We start from the raw sequence: 13,200 nt of genomic DNA, 5'->3' as shown, positions 1-13,200 counted from the left end.
TAAGCATACTTACCAGTAACTTGTATTTCCTTCCATAGGAATCCATTGTGTGGTTTTCACCAGAAAAGTTTCTAAGTGTTCATTTTTGAAACTTACAAATATTCCTCTAAAATCAGCCGAACTACGAATTCCAATTTACTCACCTGTTATCAGGAGAGAACCCAGTGCTGCATCTTTTAGACCAGCACTGACCCTGAAAAGTAATTCTAAGCGTACTTACCAGTAACTTGTATTTCCTTCCATAGGAATCCATTGTGTGGTTTTCACCAGAAAAGTTTCTTTGTCCATTTTTGAAACGTACAAATATTCCTCTAAAATCAGCAGAACTAGGAATTCCAATTTACTCACCTGTTATCAGGAGAGAACCCAGGGCTGCATATTTTAGACCAGCACTGACCCTGAAAAGTAATTCTAAGCGTACTTACTAGTAACTTGTATTTCCTTCCACAGGAATCCATTGTGTGGTTTTCACCAGAAAAGTTTCTAAGTGTCCATTTTTGAAACGTACAAATATTCCTCTAAAATCAGCAGAACTACGAATTCCAATTTACTCACCTGTTATCAGGAGAGAACCCAGGGCTGCATCTGTTAGCCCAGCACTGACCCTGAAAAGTAATTCTAAGCGTACTTACCAGTAACTTGTATTTCCTTCCATAGGAATCCATTGTGTGGTTTTCACCAGAAAAGTTTCTAAGTGTCCATTTTTGAAACGTACAAATATTCCTCTAAAATCAGCCAAACTACGAATTCCAATTTACTCACCTTTGATCAGGAGAGAACCCAGTGCTGCATCTTTTAGACCAGCACTGACCCTGAAAAGTAATTCTAAGCGTACTTACCAGTAACTTGTATTTTCTTCCATAGGAATCCATTGTGTGGTTTTCACCAGAAAAGTTTCTGTGTCCATTTTTGAAACGTACAAATATTCCTCTATAATCTGCAGAACTACGAATTCCAATTTACTCACCTGTTATCAGGAGAGAACCCAGGGCTGCATATTTTAGCCCAGCACTGACCCTGAAAAGTAATTCTAAGCGTACTTACTAGTAACTTGTATTTCCTTCCACAGGAATCCATTGTGTGGTTTTCACCAGAAAAGTTTCTAATTGACCATTTTTGAAACGTACAAATATTCCTCTAAAATCAGCAGAACTACGAATTCCAATTTACTCACCTGTTATCAGGAGAGAACCCAGGGCTGCATCTGTTAGCCCAGCACTGACCCTGAAAAGTAATTCTAAGCATACTTACCAGTAACTTGTATTTCCTTCCATAGGAATCCATTGTGTGGTTTTCACCAGAAAAGTTTCCAAGTGTCCATTTTTGAAACATACAAATATTCCTCTAAAATCAGCCGAACTACGAATTCCAATTTACTCACCTGTTATCAGGAGAGAACCCAGTGCTGCATCTTTTAGACCAGCACTGACCCTGAAAAGTAATTCTAAGCGTACTTACCAGTAACTTGTATTTCCTTCCATAGGAATCCATTGTGTGGTTTTCACCAGAAAAGTTTCTAAGTGTCCATTTTTGAAACGTACAAATATTCCTCTAAAATCAGCAGAACTACGAATTCCAATTTACTCACCTGTTATTAGGAGAGAACCCAGGGCTGCATCTGTTAGCTCAGCACTGACCATGAAAAGTAATTCTAAGCATACTTACCAGTAACTTGTATTTCCTTCCATAGGAATCCATTGTGTGGTTTTCACCAGAAAAGTTTCTAAGTGTTCATTTTTGAAACGTACAAATATTCCTCTAAAATCAGCTGAACTACGAATTCCAATTTACTCACCTGTTATCAGGAGAGAACCCAGTGCTGCATCTTTTAGACCAGCACTGACCCTGAAAAGTAATTCTAAGCGTACTTACCAGTAACTTGTATTTCCTTCCATAGGAATCCATTGTGTGGTTTTCACCAGAAAAGTTTCTTTGTCCATTTTTGAAACGTACAAATATTCCTCTAAAATCAGCAGAACTACGAATTCCAATTTACTCACCTGTTATCAGGAGAGAACCCAGGGCTGCATATTTAAGCCCAGCACTGACCCTGAAAAGTAATTCTAAGCGTACTTACTAGTAACTTGTATTTCCTTCCACAGGAATCCATTGTGTGGTTTTCACCAGAAAAGTTTCTAAGTGTCCATTTTTGAAACATACAAATATTCCTCTAAAATCAGCAGAACTATGAATTCCAATGTACTCACCTGTTATCAGGAGAGAACCGAGGGCTGCATCTGTTAGCCCAGCACTGACCCTGAAAAGTAATTCTAAGCATACTTACCAGTAACTTGTATTTCCTTCCATAGGAATCCATTGTGTGGTTTTCATCAGAAAAGTTTCTAAGTGTCCATTTTTGAAACGTACAAATAGTCCTCTAAAATCAGCCGAACTACGAATTCCAATTTACTCACCTGTTATCAGGAGAGAACCCAGGGCTGCATCTGTTAGCCCAGCACTGACCCTGAAAAGTAATTCTAAGTGTACTTACCAGTAACTTGTATTTTCTTCCATAGGAATCCATTGTGTGGTTTTCACCAGAAAAGTTTCTAAGTGTCCATTTTTGAAACGTACAAATATTCCTCTAAAATCAGCAAAACTACGAATTCCAATTTACTCACCTGTTATCAGGAGAGAACCCAGGGCTGCATCAGTTAGCTCAGCACTGACCATGAAAAGTAATTCTAAGCATACTTACCAGTAACTTGTATTTCCTTCCATAGGAATCCATTGTGTGGTTTTCACCAGAAATGTTTCTAAGTGTCCATTTTTGAAACGTACAAATATTCCTCTAAAATCAGCCGAACTACGAATTCCAATTTACTCACCTGTTATCAGGAGAGAACCCAGTGCTGCATCTTTTAGACCAGCACTGACCCTGAAAAGTAATTCTAAGCGTACTTACCAGTAACTTGTATTTTCTTCCATAGGAATCCATTGTGTGGTTTTCACCAGAAAAGTTTCTGTGTCCATTTTTGAAACGTACAAATATTCCTCTAAAATCTGCAGAACTACGAATTCCAATTTACTCACCTGTTATCAGGAGAGAACCCAGGGCTGCATATTTTAGCCCAGCACTGACCCTGAAAAGTAATTCTAAGCGCACTTACTAGTAACTTGTATTTCCTTCCACAGGAATCCATTGTGTGGTTTTCACCAGAAAAGTTTCTAAGTGTCCATTTTTGAAACGTACAAATATTCCTCTAAAATCAGCAGAACTATGAATTCCAATTTACTCACCTGTTATCAGGAGAGAACCCAGGGCTGCATCTGTTAGCCCAGCACTGACCCTGAAAAGTAATTCTAAGCATACTTACCAGTAACTTGTATTTCCTTCCATAGGAATCCATTGTGTGGTTTTCACCAGAAAAGTTTCCAAGTGTCCATTTTTGAAACATACAAATATTCCTCTAAAATAAGCCGAACTACGAATTCCAATTTACTCACCTGTTATCAGGAGAGAACCCAGGGCTGCATCTGTTAGCTCAGCACTGACCATGAAAAGTAATTCTAAGCATACTTACCAGTAACTTGTATTTCCTTCGATAGGAATCCATTGTGTGGTTTTCACCAGAAAAGTTTCTAAGTGTTCATTTTTGAAACTTACAAATATTCCTCTAAAATCAGCCGAACTACGAATTCCAATTTACTCACCTGTTATCAGGAGAGAACCCAGTGCTGCATCTTTTAGACCAGCACTGACCCTGAAAAGTAATTCTAAGCGTACTTACCAGTAACTTGTATTTCCTTCCATAGGAATCCATTGTGTGGTTTTCACCAGAAAAGTTTCTTTGTCCATTTTTGAAACGTACAAATATTCCTCTAAAATCAGCAGAACTAGGAGTTCCAATTTACTCACCTGTTATCAGGAGAGAACCCAGGGCTGCATATTTTAGACCAGCACTGACCCTGAAAAGTAATTCTAAGCGTACTTACTAGTAACTTGTATTTCCTTCCACAGGAATCCATTGTGTGGTTTTCACCAGAAAAGTTTCTAAGTGTCCATTTTTGAAACGTACAAATATTCCTCTAAAATCAGCAGAACTACGAATTCCAATTTACTCACCTGTTATCAGGAGAGAACCCAGGGCTGCATCTGTTAGCCCAGCACTGACCCTGAAAAGTAATTCTAAGCGTACTTACCAGTAACTTGTATTTCCTTCCATAGGAATCCATTGTGTGGTTTTCACCAGAAAAGTTTCTAAGTGTCCATTTTTGAAACGTACAAATATTCCTCTAAAATCAGCCGAACTACGAATTCCAATTTACTCACCTTTTATCAGGAGAGAACCCAGTGCTGCATCTTTTAGACCAGCACTGACCCTGAAAAGTAATTCTAAGCGTACTTACCAGTAACTTGTATTTTCTTCCATAGGAGTCCATTGTGTGGTTTTCACCAGAAAAGTTTCTGTGTCCATTTTTGAAACGTACAAATATTCCTCTATAATCTGCAGAACTACGAATTCCAATTTACTCACCTGTTATCAGGAGAGAACCCAGGGCTGCATATTTTAGCCCAGCACTGACCCTGAAAAGTAATTCTGAGCATACTTACCAGTAACTTGTATTTACTTCCATAGGAATCCATTGTGTGGTTTTCACCAGAAAAGTTTCTAAGTGTCCAGTTTTGAAACGTACAAATATTCCTCTAAAATCAGCCGAACTACGAATTCAAATTTACTCACCTGTTATCAGGAGAGAACCCAGTGCTGCATCTTTTAGACCAGCACTGACCCTGAAAAGTAATTCTAAGCGTACTTAACAGTAATTTGTATTTCCTTCCATAGGAATCCATTGTGTGGTTTTCACCAGAAAAGGTTCTAAGTGTCCATTTTTGAAACGTACAAATAGTCCTCTAAAATCAGCCGAACTACGAATTCCAATTTACTCACCTGTTATCAGGAGAGAACCCAGGGCTGCATCTGTTAGCCCAGCACTGACCCTGAAAAGTAATTCTAACTGTACTTACCAGTAACTTGTATTTCCTTCCATAGGAATCCATTGTGTGGTTTTCACCAGAAAAGTTTCTAAGTGCCCATTTTTGAAACGTACAAATATTCCTCTAAAGTCAGCAGAACTACGAATTCCAATTTACTCACCTGTTATCAGGAGAGAACCCAGGGCTGCATCTGTTAGCTCAGCACTGACCATGAAAAGTAATTCTAAGCATACTTACCAGTAACTTGTATTTCCTTCCATAGGAATCCATTGTGTGGTTTTCACCAGAAAAGTTTCTAAGTGTTCATTTTTGAAACTTACAAATATTCCTCTAAAATCAGCCGAACTACGAATTCCAATTTACTCACCTGTTATCAGGAGAGAACCCAGTGCTGCATCTTTTAGACCAGCACTGACCCTGAAAAGTAATTCTAAGCGTACTTACCAGTAACTTGTATTTCCTTCCATAGGAATCCATTGTGTGGTTTTCACCAGAAAAGTTTCTTTGTCCATTTTTGAAACGTACAAATATTCCTCTAAAATCAGCAGAACTAGGAATTCCAATTTACTCACCTGTTATCAGGAGAGAACCCAGGGCTGCATATTTTAGACCAGCACTGACCCTGAAAAGTAATTCTAAGCGTACTTACTAGTAACTTGTATTTCCTTCCACAGGAATCCATTGTGTGGTTTTCACCAGAAAAGTTTCTAAGTGTCCATTTTTGAAACGTACAAATATTCCTCTAAAATCAGCAGAACTACGAATTCCAATTTACTCACCTGTTATCAGGAGAGAACCCAGGGCTGCATCTGTTAGCCCAGCACTGACCCTGAAAAGTAATTCTAAGCGTACTTACCAGTAACTTGTATTTCCTTCCATAGGAATCCATTGTGTGGTTTTCACCAGAAAAGTTTCTAAGTGTCCATTTTTGAAACGTACAAATATTCCTCTAAAATCAGCCAAACTACGAATTCCAATTTACTCACCTTTGATCAGGAGAGAACCCAGTGCTGCATCTTTTAGACCAGCACTGACCCTGAAAAGTAATTCTAAGCGTACTTACCAGTAACTTGTATTTTCTTCCATAGGAATCCATTGTGTGGTTTTCACCAGAAAAGTTTCTGTGTCCATTTTTGAAACGTACAAATATTCCTCTATAATCTGCAGAACTACGAATTCCAATTTACTCACCTGTTATCAGGAGAGAACCCAGGGCTGCATATTTTAGCCCAGCACTGACCCTGAAAAGTAATTCTAAGCGTACTTACTAGTAACTTGTATTTCCTTCCACAGGAATCCATTGTGTGGTTTTCACCAGAAAAGTTTCTAATTGACCATTTTTGAAACGTACAAATATTCCTCTAAAATCAGCAGAACTACGAATTCCAATTTACTCACCTGTTATCAGGAGAGAACCCAGGGCTGCATCTGTTAGCCCAGCACTGACCCTGAAAAGTAATTCTAAGCATACTTACCAGTAACTTGTATTTCCTTCCATAGGAATCCATTGTGTGGTTTTCACCAGAAAAGTTTCCAAGTGTCCATTTTTGAAACATACAAATATTCCTCTAAAATCAGCCGAACTACGAATTCCAATTTACTCACCTGTTATCAGGAGAGAACCCAGTGCTGCATCTTTTAGACCAGCACTGACCCTGAAAAGTAATTCTAAGCGTACTTACCAGTAACTTGTATTTCCTTCCATAGGAATCCATTGTGTGGTTTTCACCAGAAAAGTTTCTAAGTGTCCATTTTTGAAACGTACAAATATTCCTCTAAAATCAGCAGAACTACGAATTCCAATTTACTCACCTGTTATTAGGAGAGAACCCAGGGCTGCATCTGTTAGCTCAGCACTGACCATGAAAAGTAATTCTAAGCATACTTACCAGTAACTTGTATTTCCTTCCATAGGAATCCATTGTGTGGTTTTCACCAGAAAAGTTTCTAAGTGTTCATTTTTGAAACGTACAAATATTCCTCTAAAATCAGCTGAACTACGAATTCCAATTTACTCACCTGTTATCAGGAGAGAACCCAGTGCTGCATCTTTTAGACCAGCACTGACCCTGAAAAGTAATTCTAAGCGTACTTACCAGTAACTTGTATTTCCTTCCATAGGAATCCATTGTGTGGTTTTCACCAGAAAAGTTTCTTTGTCCATTTTTGAAACGTACAAATATTCCTCTAAAATCAGCAGAACTACGAATTCCAATTTACTCACCTGTTATCAGGAGAGAACCCAGGGCTGCATATTTAAGCCCAGCACTGACCCTGAAAAGTAATTCTAAGCGTACTTACTAGTAACTTGTATTTCCTTCCACAGGAATCCATTGTGTGGTTTTCACCAGAAAAGTTTCTAAGTGTCCATTTTTGAAACATACAAATATTCCTCTAAAATCAGCAGAACTATGAATTCCAATGTACTCACCTGTTATCAGGAGAGAACCGAGGGCTGCATCTGTTAGCCCAGCACTGACCCTGAAAAGTAATTCTAAGCATACTTACCAGTAACTTGTATTTCCTTCCATAGGAATCCATTGTGTGGTTTTCATCAGAAAAGTTTCTAAGTGTCCATTTTTGAAACGTACAAATAGTCCTCTAAAATCAGCCGAACTACGAATTCCAATTTACTCACCTGTTATCAGGAGAGAACCCAGGGCTGCATCTGTTAGCCCAGCACTGACCCTGAAAAGTAATTCTAAGTGTACTTACCAGTAACTTGTATTTTCTTCCATAGGAATCCATTGTGTGGTTTTCACCAGAAAAGTTTCTAAGTGTCCATTTTTGAAACGTACAAATATTCCTCTAAAATCAGCAAAACTACGAATTCCAATTTACTCACCTGTTATCAGGAGAGAACCCAGGGCTGCATCAGTTAGCTCAGCACTGACCATGAAAAGTAATTCTAAGCATACTTACCAGTAACTTGTATTTCCTTCCATAGGAATCCATTGTGTGGTTTTCACCAGAAATGTTTCTAAGTGTCCATTTTTGAAACGTACAAATATTCCTCTAAAATCAGCCGAACTACGAATTCCAATTTACTCACCTGTTATCAGGAGAGAACCCAGTGCTGCATCTTTTAGACCAGCACTGACCCTGAAAAGTAATTCTAAGCGTACTTACCAGTAACTTGTATTTTCTTCCATAGGAATCCATTGTGTGGTTTTCACCAGAAAAGTTTCTGTGTCCATTTTTGAAACGTACAAATATTCCTCTAAAATCTGCAGAACTACGAATTCCAATTTACTCACCTGTTATCAGGAGAGAACCCAGGGCTGCATATTTTAGCCCAGCACTGACCCTGAAAAGTAATTCTAAGCGCACTTACTAGTAACTTGTATTTCCTTCCACAGGAATCCATTGTGTGGTTTTCACCAGAAAAGTTTCTAAGTGTCCATTTTTGAAACGTACAAATATTCCTCTAAAATCAGCAGAACTATGAATTCCAATTTACTCACCTGTTATCAGGAGAGAACCCAGGGCTGCATCTGTTAGCCCAGCACTGACCCTGAAAAGTAATTCTAAGCATACTTACCAGTAACTTGTATTTCCTTCCATAGGAATCCATTGTGTGGTTTTCACCAGAAAAGTTTCCAAGTGTCCATTTTTGAAACATACAAATATTCCTCTAAAATAAGCCGAACTACGAATTCCAATTTACTCACCTGTTATCAGGAGAGAACCCAGTGCTGCATCTTTTAGACCAGCACTGACCCTGAAAAGTAATTCTAAGCGTACTTACCAGTAACTTGTATTTACTTCCATAGGAATCCATTGTGTGGTTTTCACCAGAAAAGTTTCTAAGTGTCCATTTTTGAAACGTACAAATATTCCTCTAAAATCAGCAGAACTACGAATTCCAATTTACTCACCTGTTATCAGGAGAGAACCCAGGGCTGCATCTGTTAGCTCAGCACTGACCATGAAAAGTAATTCTAAGCATACTTACCAGTAACTTGTATTTCCTTCCATAGGAATCCATTGTGTGGTTTTCACCAGAAAAGTTTCTAAGTGTTCATTTTTGAAACGTACAAATATTCCTCAAAAATCAGCCGAACTACGAATTCCAATTTACTCACCTGTTATCAGGAGAGAACCCAGTGCTGCATCTTTTAGACCAGCACTGACCCTGAAAAGTAATTCTAAGCGTACTTACCAGTAACTTGTATTTCCTTCCATAGGAATCCATTGTGTGGTTTTCACCAGAAAAGTTTCTTTGTCCATTTTTGAAACGTACAAATATTCCTCTAAAATCATCAGAACTACGAATTCCAATTTACTCACCTGTTATCAGGAGAGAACCCAGGGCTGCATATTTTAGCCCAGCACTGACCCTGACAAGTAATTCTAAGCGTACTTACCAGTAACTTGTATTTCCTTTCATAGGAATCCATTGTGTGGTTTTTACCAGATAAGTTTCTAAGTGTCCATTTTTGAAACATACAAATATTCCTCTAAAATCAGCAGAACTACGAATTCCAATTTACTCACCTGTTATCAGGAGAGAACCCAGGGCTGCATCTGTTAGCCCAGCACTGACCATGAAAAGTAATTCTAAGCATACTTACCAGTAACTTGTATTTCCTTCCATAGGAATCCATTGTGTGGTTTTCACCAGAAACGTTTCTGTGTCCATTTTTGAAACGTACAAATATTCCTCTAAAATCAGCTGAACTACGAATTCAAATTTACTCACCTGTTATCAGGAGAGAACCCAGTGCTGCATCTGTTAGACCAGCACTGACCCTGAAAAGTAATTCTAAGCGTACTTACCAGTAATTTGTATTTCCTTCCATAGGAATCCATTGTGTGGTTTTCACCAGAAAAGTTTCTAAGTGTCCATTTTTGAAACGTACAAATAGTCCTCTAAAATCAGCCGAACTACGAATTCCAATTTACTCACCTGTTATCAGGAGAGAACACAGGGCTGCATCTGTTAGCCCAGCACTGACCCTGAAAAGTAATTCTAAGTGTACTTACCAGTAACTTGTATTTCCTTCCATAGGAATCCATTCTGTGGTTTTCACCAGAAATGTTTCTAAGTGTCCATTTTTGAAACGTACAAATATTCCTCTAAAATCAGCAGAACTACGAATTCCAATTTACTCACCTGTTATCAGGAGAGAACCCAGGGCTGCATCTGTTAGCTCAGCACTGACCCTGAAAAGTAATTCTAAGCGTACTTACCAGTAACTTGTATTTCCTTCTATAGGAATCCATTGTGTGGTTTTCACCAGAAAAGTTTCTGTGTCCATTTTTGAAACGTACAAATATTCCTCTAAAATCAGCAGAACTACGAATTCCAATTTACTCACCTGTTATCAGGAGAGAACCCAGGGCTGCATATTTTAGCCCAGCAATGACCCTGAAAAGTAATTCTAAGCATACTTACTAGTAACTTGTATTTCCTTCCACAGGAATCCATTGTGTGGTTTTCACCAGAAAAGTTTCTAAGTGTCCATTTTTGAAACGTACAAATATTCCTCTAAAATCAGCAGAACTACGAATTCCAATTTACTCACCTGTTATCAGGAGAGAACCCAGGGCTGCATCTGTTAGCCCAGCACTGACCCTGAAAAGTAATTCTAAGCGTACTTACCAGTAACTTGTATTTCCTTCCATAGGAATCCATTGTGTGGTTTTCACCAGAAAAGTTACTGTGTCCATTTTTGAAACGTACAAATATTCCTCTAAAATCAGCCAAACTACGAATTCCAATTTACTCACCTGTTATCAGGAGAGAACCCAGTGCTGCATATTTTAGCCCAGCCCTGACCCTGAAAAGTAATTGTAAGCGTACTTACTAGTAACTTGTATTTCCTTCCATAGGAATCCATTGTGTGGTTTTCACCAGAAAAGTTTCTAAGTGTCCATTTTTGAAACGTACAAATATTCCTCTAAAATCAGCAGAACTACAAATTGCAATTTACTCACCTGTTATCAGGAGAGAACCCAGGGCTGCATCTGTTAGCCCAGCACTGACCCTGAAAAGTAATTCTAAGCGTACTTACCAGTAATTTGTATTTCCTTCCATAGGAATCCATTGTGTGGTTTTCACCAGAAAAGTTTCTAAGTGTCCATTTTTGAAACGTACAAATAGTCCTCTAAAATCAGCCGAACTACGAATTCCAATTTACTCACCTGTTATCAGGAGAGAACACAGGGCTGCATCTGTTAGCCCAGCACTGACCCTGAAAAGTAATTCTAAGTGTACTTACCAGTAACTTGTATTTCCTTCCATAGGAATCCATTCTGTGGTTTTCACCAGAAAAGTTTCTAAGTGTCCATTTTTGAAACGTACAAATATTCCTCTAAAATCAGCAGAACTACGAATTCCAATTTACTCACCTGTTATCAGGAGAGAACCCAGGGCTGCATCTGTTAGCTCAGCACTGACCCTGAAAAGTAATTCTAAGCGTACTTACCAGTAACTTGTATTTCCTTCTATAGGAATCCATTGTGTGGTTTTCACCAGAAAAGTTTCTGTGTCCATTTTTGAAACGTACAAATATTCCTCTAAAATCAGCAGAACTACGAATTCCAATTTACTCACCTGTTATCAGGAGAGAACCCAGGGCTGCATATTTTAGCCCAGCACTGACCCTGAAAAGTAATTCTAAGCGTACTTACTAGTAACTTGTTTTTCCTTCCACAGGAATCCATTGTGTGGTTTTCACCAGAAAAGTTTCTAAGTGTCCATTTTTGAAACGTACAAATATTCCTCTAAAATCAGCAGAACTACGAATTCCAATTTACTCACCTGTTATCAGGAGAGAACCCAGGGCTGCATCTGTTAGCCCAGCACTGACCCTGAAAAGTAATTCTAAGCGTACTTACCAGTAACTTGTATTTCCTTCCATAGGAATCCATTGTGTGGTTTTCACCAGAAAAGTTACTGTGTCCATTTTTGAAATGTACAAATATTCCTCTAAAATCAGCCGAACTACGAATTCCAATTTACTCACCTGTTATCAGGAGAGAACCCAGTGCTGCATATTTTAACCCAGCCCTGACCCTGAAAAGTAATTGTAAGCGTACTTACTAGTAACTTGTATTTCCTTCCATAGGAATCCATTGTGTGGTTTTCACCAGAAAAGTTTCTAAGTGTCCATTTTTGAAACGTACAAATATTCCTCTAAAATCAGCAGAACTACAAATTGCAATTTACTCACCTGTTATCAGGAGAGAACCCAGGGCTGCATCTGTTAGCCCAGCACTGACCCTGAAAAGTAATTCTAAGCATACTTACCAGTAACTTGTATTTCCTTCCATAGGAATCCATTGTGTGGTTTTCACCAGAAACGTTTCTGTGTCCATTTTTGAAACGTACAAATATTCCTCTAAAATCAGCCGAACTACGAATTCAAATTTACTCACCTGTTATCAGGAGAGAACCCAGTGCTGCATCTTTTAGACCAGCACTGACCCTGAAAAGTAATTCTAAGCGTACTTACCAGTAATTTGTATTTCCTTCCATAGGAATCCATTGTGTGGTTTTCACCAGAAAAGTTTCTAAGTGTCCATTTTTGAAACGTACAAATAGTCCTCTAAAATCAGCCGAACTACGAATTCCAATTTACTCACCTGTTATCAGGAGAGAACACAGGGCTGCATCTGTTAGCCCAGCACTGACCCTGAAAAGTAATTCTAAGTGTACTTACCAGTAACTTGTATTTCCTTCCATAGGAATCAATTGTGTGGTTTTCACCAGAAAAGTTTCTAAGTGTCCATTTTTGAAACGTACAAATATTCCTCTAAAATCAGCAGAACTACGAATTCCAATTTACTCACCTGTTATCAGGAGAGAACCCAGGGCTGCATCTGTTAGCTCAGCACTGACCCTGAAAAGTAATTCTAAGCGTACTTACCAGTAACTTGTATTTCCTTCCATAGGAATCCATTGTGTGGTTTTCACCAGAAAAGTTTCTGTGTCCATTTTTGAAACGTACAAATATTCCTCTAAAATCAGCAGAACTACGAATTCCAATTTACTCACCGGTTATCAGGAGAGAACCCAGGGCTGCATATTTAGGCCCAGCACTGACCCTGAAAAGTAATTCTAAGCGTACTTACTAGTAACTTGTATTTCCTTCCACAGGAATCCATTGTGTGGTTTTCACCAGAAAAGTTTCTAAGTGTCCATTTTTGAAACGTACAAATATTCCTCTAAAATCAGCAGAACTACGAATTCCAATTTACTCACCTGTTATCAGGAGAGAACCCAGGGCTGCATCTGTTAGCCCAGCACTGACCCT

The sequence above is a fragment of the Triturus cristatus genome, chromosome 1_1 (genome assembly GCF_964204655.1).
Source record: "Triturus cristatus chromosome 1_1, aTriCri1.1, whole genome shotgun sequence".
NCBI lineage: Eukaryota > Metazoa > Chordata > Amphibia > Caudata > Salamandridae > Triturus > Triturus cristatus.
Note: the sequence above shows the minus strand (reverse complement) of the source record.